The sequence below is a fragment of the Ictidomys tridecemlineatus genome, chromosome 7, assembly GCF_052094955.1.
Source record: "Ictidomys tridecemlineatus isolate mIctTri1 chromosome 7, mIctTri1.hap1, whole genome shotgun sequence".
NCBI lineage: Eukaryota > Metazoa > Chordata > Mammalia > Rodentia > Sciuridae > Ictidomys > Ictidomys tridecemlineatus.
In genome coordinates, this window is record NC_135483.1 from 65,300,047 (window position 1) to 65,327,095 (window position 27,049).

Consider the following 27,049-nt stretch of genomic DNA (forward strand, 5'->3'; position numbering starts at 1 on the left):
CAAGGATAAACACTAGTTGATCATTATGTATTATTATTATTATTTTTTTAACCAGGGATTGAACCCCAGGGCACTCAAATACTGAGCTATATCCCCAGCACCCCCCACACACACTTTTTTGTCTGTTTTTGGTTTTATAATTTTTTTTTTTTTTAAGATACGGTCTTGCTAAGTTGCTCAGGCTGGCTTTTAACTTGCAATCTTCCTTTCCTCAGTCCCCCAAGCCATAGGAATTACAGGTGTGTACTACTGTGCTTAGCTATATCATTATTTTTACATATTATTGCATTTTATTTGCTAAAATTTTGTTTAATTTTTTTCAATATTGTCACAATCGATATTGGTCTGCCATAACCTTTTCTTCTAATGCCTTTTCTAGTTTGGGGATGAGAGTAATGGCAATTTCCTAGAGCAGAATGGGAAATATTTTCTCTTCTTCAATTTTCTAGAATAGTTTGTGTTGAATTTAAATTATTTCTCCTTTAAAAAGAGGACAGAATTTACTTAAAACTCTGTCTGCCTAGATTTTTTTTTTATGAAAACATTTTAAACAAAAAATTGAGTTCTGTAATAGGTACAAGACTATTCAGATTATAAATTTATTTTTGAGTTAGCTGTGATAGTTTTGTCTTTCTAGAGATTGGTCCATTTCTACAAAGTTCTTGAATTTAAAGGCATTGCATTCTTCTTAAGATCTCCTCATAAGCCTTAGAATAACTATACAACCTCAAGTGATATCACATCTATCTTTCTTGATTGACAATTTGTCAATTTGTCCTTTCTCCTATGTTTTTCTTCCCCCCACACACCTGTGTGTGTGTGTGTGTGTGTGTGTGTGTGTGTATGTCTCTCTCTGTGCATGTACATGCTTACATGCACTTCTGATAAAAAGTTACAAATTGTAATGTTTTATCAAAAAAACTATTTTGGTTTAATTTATTTCCTATTAGTTTTCTTTTTTCTAATTCATTAATTTATGTTCAAACCTTAATATTTCCTTCTCATAGATTATTTTGGAATTTATTTGTTCTTTTGCAAGTTTCTCAAAGCCAATGCCACAGTAATTAATTTACATTTTCTTTCATTTATAGAAATTTATAAACTCATTTATAGAAATTTACAGGCATTTAGGGCTATAAATTTCTTCCAAATTACTTTTTTTAGTGAAATTTCAAAAAATTGGGTATGTTGTATTTTCCTTTCATCCAGTTCAAAAGTTTTAAATTACCATTTTAATACCTTCTTTACATCATGTTATTTAGGAGTATGTTTTTAAATTTCTAAATATATTTGTTGATTTCCAAAGTTTCCTTCGTTTCTAGTTACTCACATAATAGTTTTATTTCACTGTGGTTAAGCATCATATATCACATTACTTGAGTCATTTTAAATTTACTGAGACATGTTATGAGGCTTAGAAATATTTTCTCTTAATAAACTTTCTAAATACATTTGTGTTTTCTCCTAGTGTGTGTAGGTTCTATAAGTGCCAATTAGGTTAAATTGGCTTAGTATCATTCAAATCTTCTACGTTCTTACTGTTTTTCTGTTTTTTCATTATATAAAGTATTGAAAAAAGAATATTGACATCTTTGAATTTGTCTGGTTTATCTTTTAATTTGTCATATTTTACTTCATGAATTTTGAAGTGACATTATTACCAATAAATACATTAAAGTTTTTATGACCCTTTGATAATTTGACTTTATCATTATCATATGCCAAACTTTGTCTCTGACAATTTTTTTTTGTTTTGAGTCTTGCTTTTTTGAGATATTAACCACTAGAACTTTCTTTTGAATTTTATTTACATAACATATCTTTTTGTGCCCTTATACTTTTAATCTAAGTATATTTAAAGTTCATGATTTGTAGGCAGCAGAATTTCTTCAGCTGAGTATCCAAGCTATTTCTGAATTCTATTGTGTTTAGACTCCTTACTTTTAATGTGACTATTCATAAGCCTAGATTAGGTATTGTCCTCTTATTTGGTTTTGCATTTGCCTATCTGTTGAGAGCCACAGCCAAAGGGGCCCCAGCAAACTTCCAGCTGCCAGCAAACTTCCAGCTGCCGGCTGATGATTGGCTCACAGCGGCCCCAGCAACCTCTAGCTGATTGGCTCTTCTGCGGTGATGTTCATTGGGCTGTTTCCCTGCCCTTTCAGACCACGGAGCTGCTTATTGGGGGACTTCTTTGGCTCCGCCCATGTGCCCTAGCCAATCGGCCTCAAGAGCAGGAGGACTGTAGGAGGTGGAGAGGCTGGGGTGGGGGTGAGAGGCTTGTGGGAAGCCGGTGATGGCAGTTGGGCTCTGAGGGTTCTTTCTGGAGGAGCTGTTTTGTTTGGCGTTTGTAGTTCTAAAAATAAAGTTAGTTTCTTTTGACAAGTGGCTCCTGAATTGTGCCCAGCCAGACTGCGGCACCCATCTTTTCTTTATTTCCCTTTTTACTTTTCCTGTCTTCATTATAACTGTTTATTTCTTATTATTTCATGTATTTTCTTTGACAGACTATCAGCTATAGCCCTGCTTTGAAACTAGTGTTTGCTTTAGCTTGGCACAGTCTGTCTTTAAGTGGCTTATACCACTTCATATACAAACATTATATTTTTCCTTTTCTACTGTTTTATAACCTGTTGTTATTATATATTTTGTTTATACATGCATTATAAGCCTCATAATAAATTATTGTCATTATTTTATGCAGTTAATTTTGTAGAATTTGAATTATTAGGCTAAAACATTGTATGGTCATACATACTAGGACCATTTCTGGTCTTTGTTGCCTTGTGTGGATCCATGTTTCCTTCAAATGTCATTTTCATTCTGCCTAAAGAACTTCAAATATTTTTGAAGGTCGAATCTACTGTTGATCCTCTATGTGTATAAAAATATATTCATTTTTAAAGGGAATTTTACATTGAAACATGAGCAAGAAAAATACCAGGCAAACTTTACAATAAAAAATTAAATAAGACTTGTACTTCAAAGAACATTACCAGACAATAAGCCACTGAATAGAATTATGCATTTGTAAATCACATATGTAATAAAGGCTTAGCATTATTATACTTAAAGAATTCTGACACAATGCCACAGTGAAAACCAAGCAACTCAACTTAAAAATGGGCACAGGCATGAATAGACATTTCTCCAAGGAACATGTATGAATGGCCAATAAGCACAACATAAGATGCTATATACATATCATTTGTTACTAGGGAAACAAAGAATGGACTATTGATGAATGCTACATGAGTGAACATTGAAAATATTATGCTAAGTGAATAAAGCTTGACATAGAACAAATAGTACATGATTCCATTTAAATAAAATGTTCAGTATAGGTAAATCTTGAGAGACTGAAATAAGATTAATGGTTTGGGTGGAAATGGCAGGGTTGGGAAGTATGCTGTTTATTTTGGGAAAATGGAAATATCTATATGTATGATATGTATACACTTTCAGTATCTAGGACAGTTTTATTCTATTAGTACTTTAAAATCTTGTTCCAGTTCAAAGATTGCTTGGTTCCACAGGAAATTTGTTGTTATCCATCTTTTTTTGTTCTGTGTATAGTAATCATTTTGCCTCTGGCTGCTTTTCAAATTTTGTTTGTAATGTGCTTTGAGCAATTTGATCACGATGTTCCTTAATATAGTTTCCTCTGTGTATCTTTTGTTTTGGAGTCATTGAGCTTTTTGGATATGTGGGTTTATAGTTTTCATTGAGTGTGGAGAGTTTTCAGCTACTTTTTTTTTCCTTCAAATATTTCTTCAAAATTTTTCCATTCTCTCTTCTTCAGAAACTGGAACTACATATGTGTTAGTTTCCTTGATGTTGTCTTACAGATCACTGGAATACAGTTATAATATCTCTTTTTATGTAATTTGCCTCTAATTTGAACATCTGTGTCAGTTCTGGGACAGCTTTGATTCATTGATCATTCTCATTATTGGTTGTGTTTTCCCACTCTTTTGCATGCCTGTAATCTTTAATTGGATGCCAGACATTATGAATCTTACACTGTTGGGTGTAGGAAGTTTTGTATTTTTAAAAAAAATGTCTTGAGTTTTGTTCTGAGAGGCAGTTATGTTATTTAAAGTTTTAGCCTTTAGGTTCTTGCTTTCGTGATCCTGTAGGCATGTTCAGAGTAAAGTCTATGGTTAAGCATTCCTGGTTAAGTATTTTGTATTGAGACAAAATTCTGGGTACTCCACCCAAATCCCTGTGAATTATGAGTTTATCTCATCTGATTGATGTGAATGGTCCTGATTCCTTGCCCTGTGTCAGATTGGAGTAGTGTTTCCTCTAATCCTTTCACATGGGACTTTGCCTGGCCATAGGTAATAGATTCTTTTTTCCCTCATACTTATAGTAGTGAGCTTTTACTTGCTTTGGACTATATATAGTTAAAATTATATAGTATTATCTTAGTCCATTCATTCTTCTATAACAATGTAACTGACACTGGGTAATTTATAAAAAAAACTGAAATTTATTTTGTACTGTTCTGGAGACTAGAAAGTCCAAGATCAAGGCACCATCAGATTTGATATCTGGAGAAAGCGGATCTCTGCTTCCAAGATGGCCCCTGTTTGTATGGAGCCCATGATGCTGGTGGGGCCCACAATACCTATTCTCCTCCCAAAGCTATTCCTCTTAGTTTCATCACTTGAGATCTTAAATGCCAACATATGAATATTGGAGGGGCATACACATAACAAGAATAAATACTTTTTTCTGCCTTGCTTCTTTCACTCATTGGGATGTTTGTAAAATTCAACCATGTTATTATAGTGGACAAATTTCATTCATTTCATTACTTAGTTCTGTTCCATAAAGTAATACATTTATTTATGCTACTGTTGAGTGTATTTCTATTAACAACTATCTTTTCTGAATATTTTTGTACATATTTCTTGCTAAACATTTCCACCCATTTCTGTTGCACATACAATACAGGTCACAACTGCTGACTTCTAAGATATACATATGTTAAATTTTAAGATTCTTTCAATAGTTCTTCTAAATTATTGTATCAGTTCATATCACCACTACTAGTGTGTGAGATTATCAGTTGTTCCACATCTCCACCAATGTTTTTAATGTCATCTTTCTAATTTTAGGTATTTTAGAAGGTGTGTAGTGATATCTCTTTGTGCTTTTAAATCATATTTCCCTAATAATAAATGTAGCTGAACATTTTTCATCTATTCATTTTCCATTTGGATATCTTCTTTGGTGGAGTGCCAGTTTACAAGTCTTTTGTATATTATTTCATTGTGTGACCTTTTATTAATAACTTGAAAAAGATTATGTACCTTAGATATCAGTCTCTGAATTATGTGCTAAAATTTCTACCTTGTTATTTGCTTTTTCATTTACTTGTGAATATAAATTTCTAATTTTAACATACTCTTATTCATTATATTTCTTTTGTGAATAATGTCTCATTTAAAAAATGCTTTCTTACCCACTGTTAATGATGATTATGGTATATTTAAGAAGCTTTATTATTTTGACTTTTATGTAAATATTCTCCTGAAATTAGTTTTTGTATATATTGTGAGATGGGGATTGGAATTAATGATTTACCCATGTGGACAACTAATTGGAACAACATCATTTAAATGATTTTCCTATTTCCACCACATTGCAATTCTACCTTTGATATAAATTAAGTTTTCATATATTTCTGGCTGTAATTTTCAGCTTTCTGTTTTCCTCCAGGGCTATGTATGCTGTCTCTGTATTAATATAATCATTTAATAACTATACTCTTGACATATGGTAAAGCAAGTTATGGCATCTTGTTCATCTTCATCACAGCAAGTTAAATAGTTTGTCCTTTGTGTTTCTCTATTAATTTTAGAATTAGTCTACCAATTTTTTTATTTAAAAATGCATTAAATCTATAGATCAATTCAGGGAGAAATTGCTCCTGAATATTCTAATAAATATGCACGATACATAGTAGAGTCTTCAGTCAATTTAGATATTCTTTAATATTTTTAGTTTCTGATATAATAATCTTTTATTAGATCTATTCCCATGCTTTCAAAACATATTTTTTCCTTAAACTTCATTTCCTAAGTATCCCTTGGCATATTTAGAAATGCAATTTATTATTTAATCTGAATAATATCCAGAATCTTGCTAATTCCAACAAATATATCCATTCTGAGGAGACTTCCTTTTCCTTTTTATGGACTGTTTTCCCACTTCTTTGCAAGATATTCTTTGATTGAATGCCAAACATTGTCAATTTTACATTGTTGGATACTGCTTATTTTGTATTTCTAGTCTCTTTGTATCTATATCTAAATCATTGGTAAGCATCATTCTTCATGTTGTCTACAAAAATCTTGCTTTTTAATTCTGTTTCCAAAATAACTGCTTGGCTTCCTCAGCACCACTTGTTGAGATTTCTACAATTTCTGTGTCATTTCTGCCTCATTCTCTCTGCCTTCCAAAACACCTTATATATAGCTTCTAGAACACATGCAAGTGCATTATATACAATGTGCTTTATACACAGGATTGCTGGGAGCAATCAATCATAATCATAATTAGCAACCATGTGCTTGGCACATATCATATGCCAGGTGGTAAAAATGCAGTATTTCCAATCTTCTCGAAATCACTTTGAATTGGATAATTCTATCCTCATTATATAGGTGAGAATACTGAGTCTCTCAAACCTCTCTTTTGTGTAAGGTAGCATGTATCACATAAGGAAAGGATAAATTCAATTTCTCCTGGACTTAATTCCAAAACTTATACTTTTGCTAAAGCGCCACTGCTCACTCTTATTGAATGCATTTAGTGTTACAAATGTTACCATTTTAAGTCTTTCAACTAGAATCGGAGGTTTTTTTTTTTTTTGAGGTCTTTTATATCTTTTACATCCTCCAAACATAAATCATCTCCGCAGACAATAAATATTGATCAACTGATTGAATTTTTGTGCCACTATTCCTCAAAATAAGAATAGGCAGGTAGCAGAGGTTTATTCAACATGGATAGGCAATAAAGCTCCTTTGCTCCAAAATTATACTCACCGGACAATGGTCTGTTGATGAGAGAAAATAGCTCTAGAAAAATGAGCAAGTAACAATGAGATCATTTTCTTCTTGAAAATATCCTCAGTTCAATAATACCTGGACATTATGTCTTACTGGTATCCTCTGAAAAGTCAGAAAATCATAGGTCATCTCTAAGGTTGTTTCAAAAATAATTCAGTGAGCTTGCAGTTTTTACTTTACTCAGGGCTACAGTTATAAAATGGAAGCATCCGCCCAATTATTGGACAATTCACGTTGAAAAAAATAACTTCCCCTAACCCTATATACATTCCACAAAAGAAAAGAATGAAAGAACTTTGATTAAAGGAAGAGATTTGTGATCTGACTTGTTCCGCCTATTCTGTATGTTTCACATATAGTCACTATATAATTGTCCAACCCTTTCTTTAGTTAAAGGAGATCTGGTATTTTCATTAGGGAGCAAAATCTTTTCCATCTTGATTATGACTGGATTAAACAGATTAGATAAACAAAATGAAATGTATAGAGAAGGAATAGTTATTCTAAGTAAATCTAGGTTTTCCCATATTTTTAATGGTGAGTTTTAGGTAACTCATAGAGCTAGTGATGGTGGAGACTGTGTATGGTACAGGAATATAGCTGCTGAAATACATAAGTAAAAATTTTAAGTAGAGCCAGATGATTTAGTCAAGACTATTTACTGATGGGTAAATCTTCTTAAACAATAACTTTTTAAAACATTCATCCTATACAAAAAAATTCAATTTGATATTTTAAGCTTTAGCTGCCATGACTAATTGCATTTAATTGTGTGCAATATATTCAGGTTAGCAAACTACAACCAGAACTGAATGATCTCTTAATGTTGATTGTAAATTTTACTGACATTTTCTTGTATTTTCCTTAAATACATTTTCTTGCATTTTCCTTTGCTTCCCTGTTGCCTTTTATGCATTTTTTTCATACAATAGCTGTCTTGCTCCATGATCTTTAAAAAGTTAGATCATCATCTTATTGTTCCTATCAATAGTGTAAGTAAACACTATTATCTCTGTGCATGTAAATTGATCAGCATTTCACTGTTGGTATAAAATTGTATTACTGTCTATTAAATGCCCTGAGAAGAAAGATCTGCATGTAGGAGACATCTTTGTTTTCCATGTAGCTAGCAAATGCCTCTAAATTCTCTTGCCACCTTAGGGTTGTGATAAGAACCTGGGTATGATTAAGTAAAAACACAAAATATGTAAGATTTGTTGTATCAATTAACAAGGCTTTAGAAAGTACACATAAAATGGTAAATAATGAAATAATTAAAGAACAGATACAAAAATAATATGGACCAAAGATAATTTTTTAAACATAATAAAATAATTGACAAACCAACACATGGCATATTTTCTGCCTTTTTTTTAAAAGCTAAATTCTGAAAATTGATTTCTCTTTTAAAACTATGTGGGCATTTTACTGGCATTTATATAACCCATAAATTAAACATTTTAAAAGATTCTGTTGTCTAGACTGACTGGCCATGCCCCTCCCATGTCTTAAGTTCATTTGATTTCTCAGATCTAAAAGTTACTGAAGATCTTTTTGCTACATATCCTTGTTCTTGGAAGGAACATGAGATTGACCCTCTGGATAAACTCAGGTGTGAGAGGAAACTGATTTTTGTATCACAGAGGCTTATTGGATCTGTTTCCATGTTTGTTTTCTGGATTCAGTGGCTAATTTGGTTTCTAATCATGCTTTTGACCCCATTTCCAGACTGTTTGTGGTAACGTGAGAAGAAAGGCCCTGCAGTAGGTAATTAAGTCTGCAAAAGCAGTGCTGCTTACCTTTCATTGCAGCAGATAATCAGAGTGCTGTTGCTCAAGTGTAAAATGCAGAAATTAATGATCCTATATAATACAGATTAGGGCTTTCATTTTAAAAACTATCAGTGCAGAAGAACAAAGGTAGGAAAAGCAGCATGATATTTGGAATTCCAATATATAGTAAAGCTTGCAAATTCTGAAAGAGGTTTCTGAGCATGAGACTAATCAAAATTCGCCTTATGTTCTCAGGTGATTGATTAGTTCAGAACTCAAATACATTACTGCCCCATTGCATCTTTGAAAAGGCACAATTAGACACATTTGTCCATGTCTTTTCACTTGTAAACATGTCCTATTGTTCATTCAGATCAAGTGGGGTATGTAATAGCATTTAGCACATTGAGTGTCACATAGTAGGTACTCAATAAATACTTTCATGTTTGAAATAAAATCTTTTCTTTTCCAAAGTGTTTACAAGGTAACATCCAACATCCATGAAAACAGAATGGAAACATTTTTTTTTAAATGCAAAAATCTCATAAAATTTTTCAGATGCAGTAGCATTTTACTCAAATATATCCCCTATTAGAGCTCAATAGAATAAAAAACTACCTCTGCTGTAGAAGATCATCAGTTTAGAGTAAAACTTTCATTAAAAGAACATAGGCTTCCAACACAACCTGTTTGCTAATATAAAACTTATTGCCAAGAATGCATACATTTCAAGACATGACCAAATGATTCAGTCCTCAGTGTGAGTAAACATACTATATTATCAATTTTATCATTGATCACTTTGATAGATTTTGCATTCCTTCTTAAATTGTTTAGATCATTTTGGTTATATATGTCTTGTGTTTGTTTACTATCAGTCATTTTAATCTTTTCTCATAAAGAAAAATTGTTTCTCATTCGTTTTTGTTTTGTTTTGGTGATGCTGCGGGACTGAACCCAGGACTTGGTGCATGCAAGGCAAGCAACCTACCAACTGAGCCATATCCCCAGCCCTATTTCTCATTCTTCACATAGTAATGTGTTAACTAAGTAAACCTCTATGTTTATAAGAATGATGTTATATTCTTCTTGTTACACATAGAAAATCTTAGACACAGAATAAAAGTGACTAATGTTTTCCTTTACAGGATCAGTTCACATTAATAAAAATGTATTTGTTATTTTGTCCTTTAAGTTTTGACTGTTCAAATGACTATTAGATCAGAAAGAGAAAACCCTACTCCCCATACCCAGACCCTATTATTTAAAAGGTAAAATTAGGCCTCAAATTTTAAACTGTGATCCAGAACGAAACAACATCACTCCCTGTCAGCAGGAGAAAAGCATTTGGTGTGTTGATCTGGCACAGTTCTGAGTCTGTATTAGAACATTCGCTAATACGTGAAGAACAACATTTGTTGGTAACCATTCTAAACTATTTCTAAAATATGCTCTGCAACATTGTTGTCTAAACAGATAAGTGGAGCTTTGGCATGAATCCTCCATCAGGGTACTTGTGTTTGTAGGAGAAGAACTTGATCTGAAGTTAAGCCAAAAGTTATAATAATGAACTTGATGGTCAAGCCCTGTACTTTTCACTTCCATTTCCACAGTGGCCAGGACTCACTCAAGGGTTTAGAGTTTATTCATTGTGATGAATCCAGGAGTATTCATTGTGATAAATGACAACTTGCCTTCCTAGTTACATTCCATAACTACAGGGCCATCGTCACCCACAAGAGGATCTCCCAGGACCCTCTGCACAGACTCTCATCACTGTGGGCTTCAGCTGTCCACAGAACCACTGATCTCCCTCTTCCCCTGTAAATAATCCAGGTGAGTTTTTCTCCTTATAGCTTTGATGAAAACAAACCTAAAAGTGCTCTCTTTATTTTTAATGAAAACAATACAGTTAGAAGAGGAATACCACAGTCATTACACTGACTAGCTTCTCATCCTGTGCCTCTTCTTTCCATGCCAGTGGGAAATGAATAGCTTGACTTGAGAACCATGCAGAGAAGTCAAGAGAGGAAACCCAGGGGCTGAAGTCCTGATGAGGAGGAGGACCTGGGATTCCTGACTCAGGCAACACCAATAGTGTCTTAGGCTTAGTTTTAAAGTTTTGACATTTCCAGAAAATTTTTATTCAAAATGGCCCCTGTGAGTTACTCATCGGCAAGTCCAAGCAATTAATTCTCTGAGGGTTGTCTGTACTGGGTAGCATCATGGCTCTGGATTTGGCCACTGATCTCTGCAATATGGACTAGCAATGGAAGTAGGCATCGGAGAGAAGAAGGGATTATAATCTTAAACATAAAGGATTCAGGGAAAATTAATTCTTCACCCTTTTTAACTAATTCAGTTACTCATATCATTTTGATTAAGATTCAGGCTTATTTGTGTAGTTCAAAAAATAACAATGAAATTGGAAAGATGTACTCCCATGTTGGAGTAGTTTGGGTTGTAATTACCAATTCCTAGGATTTGTGTTTTTATACCCAAGGATCCCTAAGGGAGACTTGACTATTCCTATCTTGTATATAAGAACACAGAGAGTGAGAAAGGTTAAGTTATTGAGAAATCTGTTTGGCAAATAGATTGGAAAAGCCAGGATTCTAATGTTTAACTGGAAAAATGAACAGGTACAAACAAAAGTGAACTTCTTAAAAATAAGCAGCAGGTGCAAAATCAGTGTCAGGTGTTCTCAGCATTTTGAATTGCTCTTCATTTGCCAATGTTAAAGCCATGCTACTATCTTTGACTTTTGTAGTTTACTCTGAGTAAACTTCTGATTCTTGGACTCACATCTCGTCTTTCTTCTCTATGTTCCTGCTTTCCTCCATTTAACCTAATGCGCTTATGACAAATTTGAATACCTCTCTGTCCTCTCTTTTCCTTTCCTTTTCTATTTAAGTCCTCTAGCCAAGATGAAGTCTTCCAATTAATTGTTCTTTATATGATTCAGTTAAATGGCATCGTAGATTGGACTCAGAACTCAGGTCTTCATATCTATGTGTGGGATAGGATAAAATTGGTCTTGTTACATAATTAAACATATTACAAAACTTGCATAATTAAAAGACTTTGATCCTGAAGTATAAAAAGATATTTCAAAAGCTCAGAATAATTAGATCACACAGAAATTACTATTATTTTAAAGAATTAGGTATTTAGTGAAATTAACATTTCAAGATGGAAGAAATAATATTCAGTGATGTGCTTTAAAAGTACTTAGAATGATGGGGATATTTAATATTCTAACCTCATCCTGTATAAAAAATAAAGTAAAACCCATATATGTTAAATAGCACAAAAGCATATACCAGAAAAGAGTGAAGGAAATAAAGGGGTATTTGCAAGACTGTTGAAAAGTTTATTTTGAACTAAAAATAAACTAAAGAAATTATGAATAAAAAGAACAACACCAAAGACTGACACACATCTGTATTTAATGTATGTCAGGTTTAGGCACATAAGACCCGTGAGTTAACTCAACTTCATTTAGCATTCACATGACTCATGTTGAAAACAATATACATTATTATTCCCATTTTTAAAAATGAGATTTAAAAATGCTAAGAAATATTAAGCGCTGGGTGTGGTGGTGGTGGTGCACACCTGTAATCCTAGCAACTCAGGAGGTCAAGGCAAGAGGCTTATGCAACTTAGCAAGGCCCTAAGCAACTCAGAGAGACTTTCTATTTCCAGATAGAATCCAAAAAAGGGATAGAGGAATTCCAGAAAGAACTTTTATAGCCTACAACAATATTGAAAGCTGTGTGTTTACAGTATATCATTTATGCTATATTGGCCTTAAATGTTCTGAGTGCTCTGTGTATGTATGTTGCATTATTTGATCATCATGAAAACCTTATAATTCAATTACTATGATATGCTCATTTCACAAATGAGAAAACTAATCTAAAAAAATAAGCAATTTTCTTAAATTTTATTATACTAAAGGTGATGATGATTACAAGATTTGAATTTACTATATCTATTATGTGTGCTTCTAATGCCTCAAGAAATAGCAAAGAGAGAAAAGAAATAACAGAGAAAAATAAGGGGGATGGAATGTGTTTAAAAATATGCAGACAACATTTCATAAAGTCAAAGACATGAGCTTTTGTATCATAACGTTTTATCAGTTATAGAAAAAGAGGAATACCAAAAGACACAAATGTATACACAGCCTGCTGAAATTTCAAAACACCAAAGATAAAAAGAAATCTTGAAAGCTTCCAGAGAATAGAAGCAAAGGAGCAACCATCAGATCAGTATAAAAAATCTCATTACAATAAAATGATATAAAAACAGTGCATCTGGTAGTTAATGAAGTAACATATTCAAAGTTGAAAGATAAAGCAATTTTAAGTAAAAAATTCTACAATATGCCATCTATAAACATAAATTATTCACTTTCCTAACATACTCATTCTATAAAACAAAAACACAAGCAAAACAAGTAAATATGTGTATATATCTACATATATATGCATATCTATATGTATATGTGTACAAATATATATACATGTGAATATATAAAATAAAGAAATAAATGCACACAAGCCCCCTTCACCCTGCAAATATGGAACCAGTCTAGGATACAAAACAGTTCTTAGAACATCAGTAAAAGCAAAACAGAAAAGTCATTGATCCAGATTAGAGTAGGAAGTCAAAGTCTTCAGAGAAATAATTTTTTTCAAGAAGAAAATGAATTTTAGTGAAAACATTATATGAGTAAAGAGCTACAAAGTCTCCATGAGATGGTGAAGAAGATGATGAAGATCTGTCAAATAAGAAAAAAAATCGAGCTTCTAGGGAAAGAAATTGTTTAATAAAATCAAGGCCGAAATATGGAGTAAATGAACACATGGTAGAACAATAAGCCATCGGTGGTCACAGACAAAATAATGTCACATGAAGTTGATGCTTTGAACACACTGTATTTCAAGCAAAAATGTTAGAAAAACCTAGCATTATATCCTTCTGCATAGGTCCAGCCGTGTTTTGCTCTGTGGAGAATAATATCTACATAATAATTTTGTTAATGAATTAAGAAAGGTTTCAATATATTATTAGCATCACAAATTGCATAATTGATAAAAAACAAAATAAATGTGGCTCATAATTATGGAGATGGTTTCAGTGATTTTAAAGGTTACACAGGCTTTAAAATTGAAAAGAGTTAGAACAATACTATTTAGAATTATGGTAGTGACTACCAGAGGAACTAGTATCACTAAAAATGATTCAGGGTGGGGACTTCTGGCACAACTGAAGCCTCTTTGGTGATGTAGGAATTGAAGCTTCACTTTCTAGTGATATTTTGTGAATTTTAGCTGTTATCATGGTATACCTGCTTTACTTTTATAATATTTTTATTAAATTATAAGTTCATAAGTTGTAACTTTTAATGGAATAGATAGTTGAGAAATCTCAGGAGAGATACAAATAAAAAAGAAATTTTGAGGGTGACTTCTCTGTGATATGTTAATAGTCTTCAAAAATATAAATGCTATCAGAAAATACAAGACAAAGTTGAATTAAATCTACAAGATTAAAGATCAATATATAAGATCTGGTCAATATTGTGGAAATGTTATAAAACATATAACATTAGTTGCACCTCACTTCAACCATCTGCCACCATTGTGCCAGAGTGACCTTCCTCAAAAATGCAGGTGATTGTGTCAGCCATGACATTTTGGCCGATTTCTAGAGAACTCTTTTTCATGTTCTTGCTGGTGTTTAAATCTCCTCCTTTTTTTTTTAAGATTTATTTATTTATTTTAATTGGGCATGTAGGACAGCAGAATGCATTTTGATTCATTGTATACAATTGCAGCAGGACTTTTCATTTCTCTGGTTGTACATAATGTAGCATCGCACCTTATGTGCAGTCATACATGTACCTAGGGTAATGATGGCCATCTCATTCCACCATCTTTCCTGCCCCCATTCACCCTCTCCTCCCTCCTCTTTGGCCAATCAAAATTCCTCCCTTTTCCTCATCCCCCACTCCTATCATGGATCAGCATTGACTTATCAGAGAGAACATTTTGACCTTTGGTATTGGTGTATTGACTTACTTCGCTTAGCATGATATTCTCTAACTCCATCCATTTACCTGCAAATGCCATAATTTTATTCTCTTTTAATGCTAAGTAATATTCCATTGTGTATATACACCACAGTTTCTTTATCCATTCATCCATTGAAGGGCATCTAGGTTGGTTCCACAGTTTAGCTATTGTGAAAAGAGCTGCTATAAATATTGATGTGGCTGTGTTACTCAATGTCCTCTTTTTGTCCTCTCCTGCACCAGAAACTTGCATGAGAATGAGCAGCTGGCCATGACATGTACATCCCACCACCTGTTCAGGCTTCTTATTTTGGATGCCTGGTCATCTGAAATCTCAACTTCTCTTACTCTTTGCCAGCGTCTCAACATCAATAACTTATAACCATTTCTCAAAATTATATATATATATATATATATATATATATATAGAGAGAGAGAGAGAGAGAGAGAGAGAGAGATACAAAATACTTCACTTCTTCCAAAAGAGAATTGACATTTCTTTTTGCTTTTTCCAAACTCCTTTCTACATCAATCTATTATTGGCATCTATTAATGACTGAATCAAATATATTTGTATCCCCTCCAAATTCCTATGTTAAAATCCTAGCACCAATACCGTGGTAGTTGAATGTAGGGCCTTTGGGAGGTTATTTAGCATATGAGGGTGGAGCCTTTGTAAATGGGATCATTGTCCTTATAATAGGTACCCAGAGAGCTAGCTCACCCTTTTTCTTCCATGTTGAAGATGCAAAAATTCAGCAGTCTGTGACCTTAGAGAGGGTCCTACCCAGAATGCAGTCATGCTGGTACCATGAATTTGGATTTCCAGCCTCCAGAACTATGAAAAATAAAATTTTCTTGTTTATAAACCACCCAGTATGATATTTTTGTCATAGCAGCCCAAGCTAAGAGAACATCTATAAAATACCATTGTACTTTCTTGGTATCTGCCAAGTTTCCTGATATATGTTCGCTGTTCTGGAGGAAGGGCCAGTGCTGGCCTCTGTTAAGAGCTTCTGTGCTGTACTATCACATGGGAGAAGTGCAAAGGAGTCAGAGTGCACAGATGAGGGCTGAATTTATCTCTTTATCAGGAGCCCACTCCTATGACAACTACTTACTTTCTCCATAAAACTATTAATCTGTTCATGAGGATGGTGCTCCGTGACCTAATCCCTTCTTAAAGCCCCCACTTTGCAATACTATTACATTGGCAATTTGCTTCTCAATAACATACCTTTATTTTTATTTTGTCATTTCTTTCACTATAACTTGGATATATTACTCAAAAAATGCTTCTTCATCATGGGACAAAGTGAGAAGTGGCCAAAGATTCTAGGAAAACTCTACTAACTCAATTAATCCAGTTTCCAAAACCAGATGAATGGAAACACATCTTTACTGTGTTCTGTCCCCTAATCTTCCAAATGCCTTTAAGACTAATCATGTTTTTCTTACTTTCTTTCCAAATACTTTCTATTAGTCCCCTCACCTCATAAAATATTTTTCAGAGCAATTCCTTATTCACAGCTTCTATGTGGTTCAATTGGAGGGATATGAACTGGGAACATTTGAAAATTACAGTCCAAAGGAGGTTCAAAACTTCATTCCTATATTAATTTGGTATTCCTTGTATCAAAAAAATAACCCCACAAAAATCCATGAACAAAATTCCTTTTCTATCTATGAAAGCAGAGTATTGACTGGAAAGCTAGATAATGGTGAATAGTACACCTTTGGTCCCCAGGCTTCAAATGATTCAAGACCAGAACACATGTCACCTGCATATCTTTGGTGCCCAGTACATAGGATTCCTATAGTTAATACCTATTGAGTGGAATAAGCAATCGCTGTGGAGCCTATAACTTTGTGAGGTTCAGCAGGAAAGACAGTGCCTAACAGCAATAACATAGCCATGATTAGAAAAATAAAATCACTGCTCTCTGTTAAGGTACTAATTTTTTTATGGAAAGGAAACTGAAGGTCAAAAGATACTATTTGGAGTCTAATTTTTCATGCTCAGCACTATGATTTTGATAAAAATTCCTTATTGACATATTAGATCAGTGATAAGAAGCATAAACATTGATACCAAAAGCTGAATTTGAATCCTGTCTCTGCAACTGTATAACTATGTGACTGTGTAACTTCATGACTTTGGACAAATTCTGCAGTCTCTAAATTCTTCAGTTTCATCAAGTATAATTTGAGAGTGATAAATATAATCCTGCTTGCTAGGATGATTGTATTGATGTTCAAAGCTTAGCACAGAGACTGAACCACAATGAACACTTTTTACTATGATTTTTAAATCACCATTGGTCAATTGTTAAATCATTCCTTTCACATTTGATAAAGTTTGAAACTAAATGCGTAAACTTGTCATGTATCACACCCTAAAATAAACTTAAGTTGCAGAGCTTTTGCTCATGTATTCCAAATGATGCTTTCAAAGAACAGTGGGTAAGAAAAAGGGGGAAAATCTTTTTTTAAACCTTGGCAACCTGAAATCCTAAGGAACTAAGCTTCTCCACATAGCTGAATTTTCTGGATAGACAAATTTTAACCCCTAAAAATACACAGCATTCTTTTAGTTTCCACTGCTAGTCAATCATATGTACTGTTTATAATTTATTTTGGTTTTTGTAATCCAGGCTTGTTATTATTTCTATCAATTGTCATACAGAAATACAACTGCCTGTTGCCCTGAAGAGCTAGTGAGTTTGTTCCTCCAGTTCCAGGCTCTAACCTGCACCTACTCAAGTCCTTCTATCTGTGGTTCTCTAGTGTCACTGTCTGCTCCTCTGTCTCATGTGACAGCTTTTATGGTTCTCTGTTGCCAGTGTGCATGACAATAGCAACCCTGTCTGTTCTCCTGTTAATTTTTAACTCTAATTCTTCTGAGGAGTTGATAGAAATAAGTATATGTAACCAGGCTGATGATCATCACATCTACCCTCAGAAGACACAGAATATAAACACAGGCCAGATGGGCATCATAGGAATGAAGTCCATGGAATTGGTGTGAGAATGTTGATCCATCGATTTTGGTCCGTTTCATTTGTGTTGGCCATTCGATCACTAACCTGTGTTTCTTTGTGTGTTAGACAGGGTATATATTAATGCATTTAGTTAATTCATTCAGCTTTCTAACAACATTGATGTGCAATACCTAAATTCCAGGATGGAGACAGTCGGAACAATTATTCTGCAGCAGGAGGACTTTGCAAACCATAACATTAAATTTGAGCTGTCGGCTGTGGAGTTCTGCAGTTAGGTGCTAACAAGATGTTGAATAAGAAGTTGGTTATTTGGATACACTTTTGCAAATTTTACTTGTGTTTTTTCCATCTGCAGTAGAAGTATGAGGAAGCCGAAACAAATGTTTCAGACAATCACTTATCTGAGAATAATCTCTTTAAATATGCTCATCCCAACACATAAAACGTAATACACACAATAAAATGATATTTTTCCTGCAGTGCCATCTAATCCTTAATTAGAAGACAAAATGGTGAATGAATTCCTTTAAACACTATTCCTATGTATTCTAATGCTAGTTATAAACTTATTTAGTCATTGACTACATTCTAAAATCTAAAAAACTTGTGGTGTATTTGAAACAACAATGCTTCTCCTCTTTAACATCATGCAGCTTCTATTTCATCTAAGACACTTTGCCTTGATTCATTTGTTAATGTTACAGAAGCAGAAAAAAAAGCAATGTAACATTTAAATATTATTAATTATGATAACTGATATGTATTTATGTTTGATGGTCTCTCTGAATTTGCTTTCAACCCTAACAATTTTATTTTGATGGAAATCTCTCTCAAATCAAGATTTGTCACAATTCTGTTCCAAAACATTAATAAATCCTTAAAGCTTAGTATTTTTAATAAAAATCTCTCTCCATAATCATTGATCAGACTTTTTTAAAAAATCAATAAATGGGCCTATTCAATATTGTTATCTTCTTCAATTCAATGTTTTATTGCTTTTCATACAGACTCTAATATTGCCATTTTGTTTGCACTTCTGTTTATATTACTTGTTCTTTCACAGTTTTTTTTCCCTTGCATTTTAATTATTCAGCCACTATGGTAATTTCTTTCCTTTATTCTGTTAACTCAAATATCTTCCCTACCCCCATCCCCACTTTTTTTGGTATCCACTAGGAATCCTTCCTGGTTCAACCTCACTTGATATATTGTTTTTTTATCTTCTTTAGGTAGCTATGGATTATTTGTGCTGTTGAATAGGTTTTCTTTTAAATCCTTTTTTTTTTTGGCTTTTTTCATGAGTATATGCTCCACCTTTCAAAAAAGAGACATAAACCACCAATAAGCGCATCCCTTTTTTTCTTTCATATGTATATTCTTAAACCAAGATTCACTTTTTAAAGTTTATATATATATATACATATGTATATATATATATATATTATATATATTAAAGCAATATATATATACTTTTTTCATTGCTTAGAAAATTTTGGAGGCACTATACAAGGTCCACAAGTTAAATCAATAACAATGTGAGCACTGAACCCACTCATTTGATTTTCAGTTCTTGGCTTTCAGCCTCTAAAAAATGGTCCCACCCATGTTAGAGACTACTCTTCAAGTTCTTTATTGCTACTATTTTAGTTAATCACACATCATGCCTAAGAATTGGGTACACTAAAGGACTGTGACCCTGTTTCACGGTTGTGCAGAGAGGTGTGAAGTGGTTGAGCAAGGCAGCAGGAGAAATCTGCAAGGAAGCCAAGATAGAACAGGGCTCTACTGTGTTCTGCTCCTTGGTGTTATCTGCTAAGCTACTCTGCCTTTGTGGGAACAAATTCTATCTTCCCTAGAGGCTAAACAACTCCCTAATGGTAAGTTAGTCACTTAGGAGACACATTAACTCTCCCAGGCCTCTGGGGTGTCATTACTTTGAAATAATCCATTTCTAGACCATTGGCTGCCATGATAGAGCACTACAGTAAATGGTACCCTAGTGGCCCAAAAGAGCTAATGCACCTTCTATAATGCTGAACTTGCTGCAAGGCTTTGGATGCCCCTCAACGCTTCTTCCACATCCTCCATAAAACACTGAAACATTTTTTTTTTCTAGCCAAGGATAGCATCATATCAGATTGTCTTTATTTTGCCTTCATATATCTCATTTCTGCTTTAGGGACTCTTACTCTATCCCTTGCCCATCTCTCCAATATCTAACCTATCAGGGACTCAGAATCCTCATACTGCCCAAAAGAATTCATTTTTCTACATCCCCAAGGCTTGTATTCCCTGATTAGAATTTTGTTTTCCTTACTCAAACATCTCATGCCTCCATGACAAAATACATTAATAGTCAGTCCTAATCCCATAGGGGATTACACTAGCTAGACTTTATTTAAGGGGAAAAAAATAACTCAAATTATGGTATTAGTAGCTAATAATGAATTTATTGAATTTAAGTGTTATTTCTAACACATGCTTTAATATTAAATATTTGATTTCATTAGATTAAGGCAAACACAGATACGATAAGAAATTCTAAAAATAGAAATGTTATAAAGTGAAATATGTCTCCCTACCTCATCTGATCCTAAGAGTCCAGTTTCCTTTATGTGGGCAACCTCTCTTACCAATTATTGTGTATTTTTCCAGGGTTAATTTATAAATATATTCACATTTATGCATATGTGTTGATACATGTGTACGTGTATTTTATATAAATGTTAGCTTAATAGACAAATTTTCTTATGTCTTACTGTTTCACACATAAAATATAAATTGATGCTCATTCTATTTCAATAAATACAAAACAGTAATATTCTTTTTAACAGATATATAATCTTCCATTGTATAGATGTACCATAATTTATCAAACCTATCACTTGATAAGCAGTTTTCCCCTTATTACAAACAGCACTACAATATTTTATAAAATCAGCCTTTATACATGAGTAAGTTTATCTGTAAAATAAATTCCAAGAAATAAAATTGTTGGCAAATCGGATATATGCATTTTTAAGATTGATATGATATGATCCATCCACAGAGTCTGTAATAATTAATCTTGCCTCCACAAAATATTGTGCTATCCACATTTAAATGTTGAACCAATTTAATAAATAAAAATGGTTAAACCTTTACGAAGGTCATTCAGCTGACTCATGGAGCCGAAACTCACAATTATGGCTCTCTGACCACAGAGCAACACCCTTTCTCATCGATTAGCCTACTTAGAGGAAAAATGTATTCTGTGCAACCACACAGATGACAGCACATTTGTACCTATCTTCTTCATCTGGTCTAAGAAGTTAGGAGGGAAAGAAGCATGAAGCATTGGTAAGCACATGTACAAAAGGATATCCAATCCCAGTGGCTTGGGAGGCTACAACAAGAGTATCCCAAGTTCAAAGCCAGCCTCAGCAATAGCAAGGGAGTAAGCAACTCAGTGAGACCCTGTTTCTAAATAAAATACAAAATAGGGCTGGGGATGTGCCTCAGTGGATGAGTACCCCTGAGTTCAATCCTTGGTACCAAGAAAAAAAGAAAAGGATATCCAAAATAGAAAGAGAACAGGAAGGGGGGGGGTGCGCCAAGGAATCCAGTGAGTTGTACATCAACAACTCCAAGAGAGCTTGGTGAGGAGGTGATACCAGCTGCCTTGGGATGAAGCTCTGACCTGACTCCACAGCCATCCTCACTGACTTCCTTGCATCCAAAGTCCTATCCACGGCCTCATCTAACTCACACAGTTACCTTTTTACAGGTTTCACTTTGGAAAACATTTATAACAGACCTAACTAAGGATCATGGCTGTCTCTTCTCCTTTCTTCCTTTCTTGCCACCCCTTGCCCGGCCCCCACCCTCAATTTTCTCTCTTTTTTTAGATTGTTTTCTTTTAATCAATGGGACTAATGGTAAGTGGAAAAAAAAATACACCAAAGACTGTCCTTTTGTTTAGGAAAAAAAAAAATCTTATGGATAAGCTGATCTTTTTCAATAAGAAGAGAGAGAAAAATACCCAACCCAACATAATAGTCTTTATAGCCTCATAAACCACAGTACCACCCAAGATGTTAACAAGCTGGCGTGTTTTGAGCATCAAAGATAGAGAGGAAACTGTGTTTACATGTTTGGCACAAAAACTAATGAGGAAAGTCAATTGGCCCTTTGTCTTGAGGGTCTGGAGCGCCGAGCTCTAATGTTTGGTTTCTTCGTTGGCACTTGTTCAAGTAATCACTCGTGGCCTGACAAAGCGGCACTTGTGTTTTATTAGTGGCCATGCTGAACTCCCCGCTCAGGCTGTGTTGTCTCTCAATAGAGTGTGCAGCAGAGGGCACACTTATTTGAAAACACTAAATCACAGCATGATGATCTTTGCTCAACCAGAGCAACCCAGCAAACAACAAAAAAATGTTCAGAGTCCTGTTCCTTTTGTTTGGGGAGGGACAGAGATGAGAATGGAGGGAGGTAGAACCACAGTGCCTGTGGCTGAGCAACTTGGAAATGGCAGTGACAAAACCGAGCTTGTAAAAGCCATCTCTTCCCCTTCTAATCATGGGTGTTACATTAGCAACTGACCCTGCCGTAATGCATCACCTCGCCCAAGCCATAAGGGGCTGTACTCAGCCCGCAATGGCAAGAAATGTCAAGGTGACCCCAGAGGTCTTTTCCTTTTTGATTTCTAAGGTGTCATGAAAGAATAATCACGTTGCTCTGAGAGGAAGCCGACTCTGTCTCTGCAAATACAGTTTGGTAGAAATAAAAAGTTTTCAAAGTAGGTCAAAGCAAAGTGTTTATAACTTTTCTGATTAGGTTGTTTTCTACCTTCCTTCCTGAAAAATCTCGAGTCCTTCCATTCTTCTTCTTTTTTGTTATTATTATCCATTTAGAAATAGGAAATGCTTTGGACCTTCCTGGAATTTTTATCTACACAACTGAACAAGTAAGTATCCAAACATTTGGCTGCTAATTTCAAAGTTCTGAACCAGAAACGAGGACTCCAAAATCTGGTTGCAAACATTTTTAAGTGACAGTTTTGGCAGTTTTACCTACAGATCCAGTAAAAATAAAACCTAGAACAGTTTGTTCTTAAACTATTTCTAGTATCAGTTCTGTGAAGAAAGTACTGAACTACACATAATTAAATTTATTTTTTAAAGTGACTGAAATTTTACATGTTGGAAACGAGAATTTGGGATAGGTTAAGATATGTCCTTGCCTTTGCCAAATCCTTGAAGTTCTCTCTGGCTGTCTGCCTTGCATCAGATCTTTTTATGAAGGGTGTAAGTGTACATTCCATGTATTCACTGCCACTGAATAAGTCTGAGTGATGTCTACACTGAGAAAATGAGAAAATGCTAAGTGAGACTTATTACTCAGGAAGTCACGTGTCAGAAAGTTAAAAGTGCAGAATACACCGAATTCATTTAACGAAACTGTCCAATTTATTTGACTAACGTGTCGAACACGCAGCATCTCCTTTGCCGATCACTACTTAAAACTGTTTATAGTTTTTAAAATAAAGAGGATGCCGACCTCAGGAAAGCTTTAGTTTTTTTACAATTCTGTAAGCACATTTTATATCAGCCTTTCAAGCCTCCATTGTCCCTGCAGAAAGGAATGCATTAAGTTTACATATGTGTAAAGTCAATTCCAACTTCTTATTCCTATTGTTAATAATAATTACTTTTCTGCAATAACCATAGCATGCCAGAAGCACAAATGACCTGTTGGTGATGGTAGAATAAGTAAACAAATAGAAGTTTTCCAGAAAAAGCAATATTATATAAGGGGGGAGAAGGGAGAAAGAAGGAAAGAAAAAGGGAAATACTCCCAAAGGCTCCTGTCCTTTGACAAGAGAAGTCGGATAGGGGATGTCCACTGCTCTACTTGGTCTAAGAAGACAATATGTTTAAATAGGATTTGCCTTTCTAAAATAGGCAGTTCTATTCTCAGCCTGGAGACCCAAGGTGATGTAGTGGGAAGAGATAAGCCTCATCCGCCCCCTGCCACCCCAACTCTCTCTCTCTGGGATCTGCCAGCGCCCCCTGCCCCTCCGGCACATGCACCCGATATAGGTTCTTCCTGCAGGCTCCTGCGGCAGAATGTCAGTCATGGCAGCTCACATTCTGAGCTCAGATTGCTCTGAACGCAGCAAAGGGCTGGGGGGTGGGGTGGAAAAGAGGAACTGTGCGACCATCAGCCATTTCTCCACGGAGGAGCTGTCCACAGCCTGGTATCAGGATGGATGTGCTTCTGCAGCACAGGGGCCGTTTCCTTGCATTTGTACTGCATCCCTACATGGGGCTGCACAGAGACCCCTCCCCTCCATCCCCACCTTCTGAGGATGAGTCACTCAGAATTTATCAAAGTGAAAGTTAAAAGCTAACCGCCATTATGGCCTTTTAAGGGGGGGAAAAAAAATTCTCATTGTAAAATGTATACCCTGCCTACAAAAGCATTTGCAGTTTTGATTCACAAAGGACGTTTTTTGAAATGGCATGAAATAATAAATTAATTTGCCAGCTAGAGTGGTATAAATGTGTTAATACATATATATTAATACATTAAAAGTATAATGTAATATGTATTATATGTGCTGTATTTTAAATTTATGTATAACAATATATTTATATACACTAGTATAATTGATTTTGTGCGTGTGTGTAAACATGTTGTCTTGCAGAGTTAACTTAAGTCACTAAACAAACCTTGTATGATCAATACTTTTAAGGCATGGGGTGGAGGGACTTCCCTCTCCAAATGTGGAAGAAGGAATAAGGCCAACCAAATAGAATAGTAACCAAAGTATATTAACAAATGCGAATTTCACAGTGCAGAACAACCTCATAGAACAGAGATAATGACTGTGTGCTACAGTGTTTCTCTTTTGCGTAACCACTCTATTATCAGCCTAAGCGTTCCCTGGGGATGATAAAATTTAAAGCTGATGTATTAGAATAGTTAGATAAGGGAAAGGCATTTAAACATCAAGCCAGGTGATGATGCTCAGTACTCGCCTAGGCAGAAAACCAGAGGCAGAGTCAGGGTGGGCAGTGGGGAAGGCAAAGAAAGGAAATATCAGGGACTGTTTCTTCTAGAGGTGGACCATTGTCAGAAAATTATTCAGATTACAGAATTAAAGCTGTTTGAAACCAAGCACCTAATTTGAGCAGTACTATGAAAACTGACCTCAAATGATAATGAGAAAGAAAACATTTTTACTCTTAAATGTAATTTCACAATGACAAGGAATTATTTAAATGATGTTTTTTATATTGAATGTTTATCTTAGTTATAAGAAAATGAAAACAGAAACCACTGATGTATGCAATCAACAAACGGTAGATTGTGCATAGCAAAGAATCCAGAGACTTAATAAAACAGTTTCACAGTCTATTTTCTTTGAGGACCATTGCTCACTTGCCTCTCCATCACGTTAAAGACACCAAAGGTAAACAAATAACTGAAAATCTAAAGGGCCATTTAAACAGAGCCTAGAGATGTTGATAGCATCATTTTTTTTTTCAAATAAGGTTTGTACATTAATTTGTAGAATATGATTTTAAAAGCACTTAATGATTGCTGATGAATTTCATTCAACATTTGTCAGAATACTAACCAACAATATCTGTCATTTAATTTGTGGAAAGAAATGCTTAAAATAGAATTGCCATTATTCTAGCTGTAATGAAATAGACTATCACACTTAAATAAGTTGGCCACTTGCTCCTATTGATACTGGTATTCTATGAAAACCTAAATAGTATTGCATTACTAAAAACCATTTAATTTAAAAATTCAAAAGACACTAAGCTCAGTTGTTTCAAAGTAGTTGCAAAGTTAAGCTCCCCTTCCTATAAAAAGTTAGAAATCACAATATAACTAAATTTGACATTTTTATGAAATGTCAGTTCTCTCAATGGAAATTCAGAAACGATTACCAGAGGTTTTCATTAAAATTTAAAGTGTATAAATAACAATATATATTTTACTTTTTAAAACAGAAAAGTGATAAAAATTATTTATCATTTCCTTTTGATGAATTCTGCCAAAAGATATCAATAGTATTTGATTATGAGAACCAAATAACAGCAGTAAATTTCTCTCCACTGTTTCTGCCCCATTACATAGCTTCCAATTGTATTTTGATCTACAACATTTCTCAAACTAAAAACTTTTTATTTTGTTATTTTTTTAGGATATGAAACTGTTTTATAATTCTTTATGTTCTTTTCAATTACATATTATATTTTAAATGAAGGGACATTCTATACTGGGTATCATTATTTCTTTATATATTATTTATTATATAAATTATATATGTTTATTTCTTTATAAATGAATTATTTTTCTTTATCTGACAAGGGATATTTTGCTATGTGGCTGAACATAAAGCAGAAAGATAGGCTTGGTGAATGGTTTAGGACTTTTGCTACTTTGGAATTATAAATAAAAACAGACACAGTCATCCCATCAACCTACAAAAATATGAAAGCACAAATGTTTTTTAAACTATTGAAAGAAATCACTCCACAATCCTATTCAATGCTTCTAGAAAGTAAAAATATGGCTTTAAAGCTGTTGAACCCCTTTCTTAATTTAAGAACTGATGTTTAATATAGATCTTGATGACCTGATGCTGTTATCTCTACATGGCACAAGTTTTGACCTTCGGAATTATTCATAAGCCTCAAACACAGTCCTGTGTTTTAAGCATGGCTTTGAAGTCTTTGACTAGATTCAATGTTTACAAGGATTCTCCCTGCATGAATTGGGTCATGTTGCTACCAAACAATGTTCTCCAAGCAAAGCAAAATATAATTGTGTATCAATGAATGATGTGATTCCTCTTTTCTGTTTAGGACCAAAGAAGAGTTTGTCTCAGCATTTTAAGAACTATTAATATAGAAAGGATTTAACTTAATTTTCCAGGTTGAGTTTTTCACAAGTATGTAATAGAATGTTTCTTTGGAAACCTTAAGGCCTTTACTGAAAATCCAAGTGAGCATTTGGTTATTTCAGTCATGTAAATAGAAGATAGCTTTTCCTGCCTCTAATTTTCAACCTTTCCAAGGGTTCTACTGAGTGCTGAGATAATGC

General features: G+C 34.2%; 1 long non-coding RNA gene across 17 annotated transcripts in view; it reads right to left on the reverse strand.

The window, feature by feature from the left end:
* Positions 1-27,049, reverse strand: part of LOC110597889 (uncharacterized) — a 437,292-nt gene that overhangs the window by 51,152 nt on the left and 359,091 nt on the right. For 15 of the 17 annotated variants that reach the window (XR_013423960.1, XR_013423959.1, XR_013423974.1 and 12 more), the window contains one exon: positions 7,062-7,187. The exons of 1 other annotated variant lie outside the window; for it this stretch is intronic. This is a non-coding gene — a long non-coding RNA (uncharacterized LOC110597889). Of the gene's footprint in view, positions 1-7,061; positions 7,188-19,156; positions 19,259-27,049 lie in introns of those variants that run through there. One more of the 17 variants, XR_002483691.3, reaches the window with a different exon arrangement.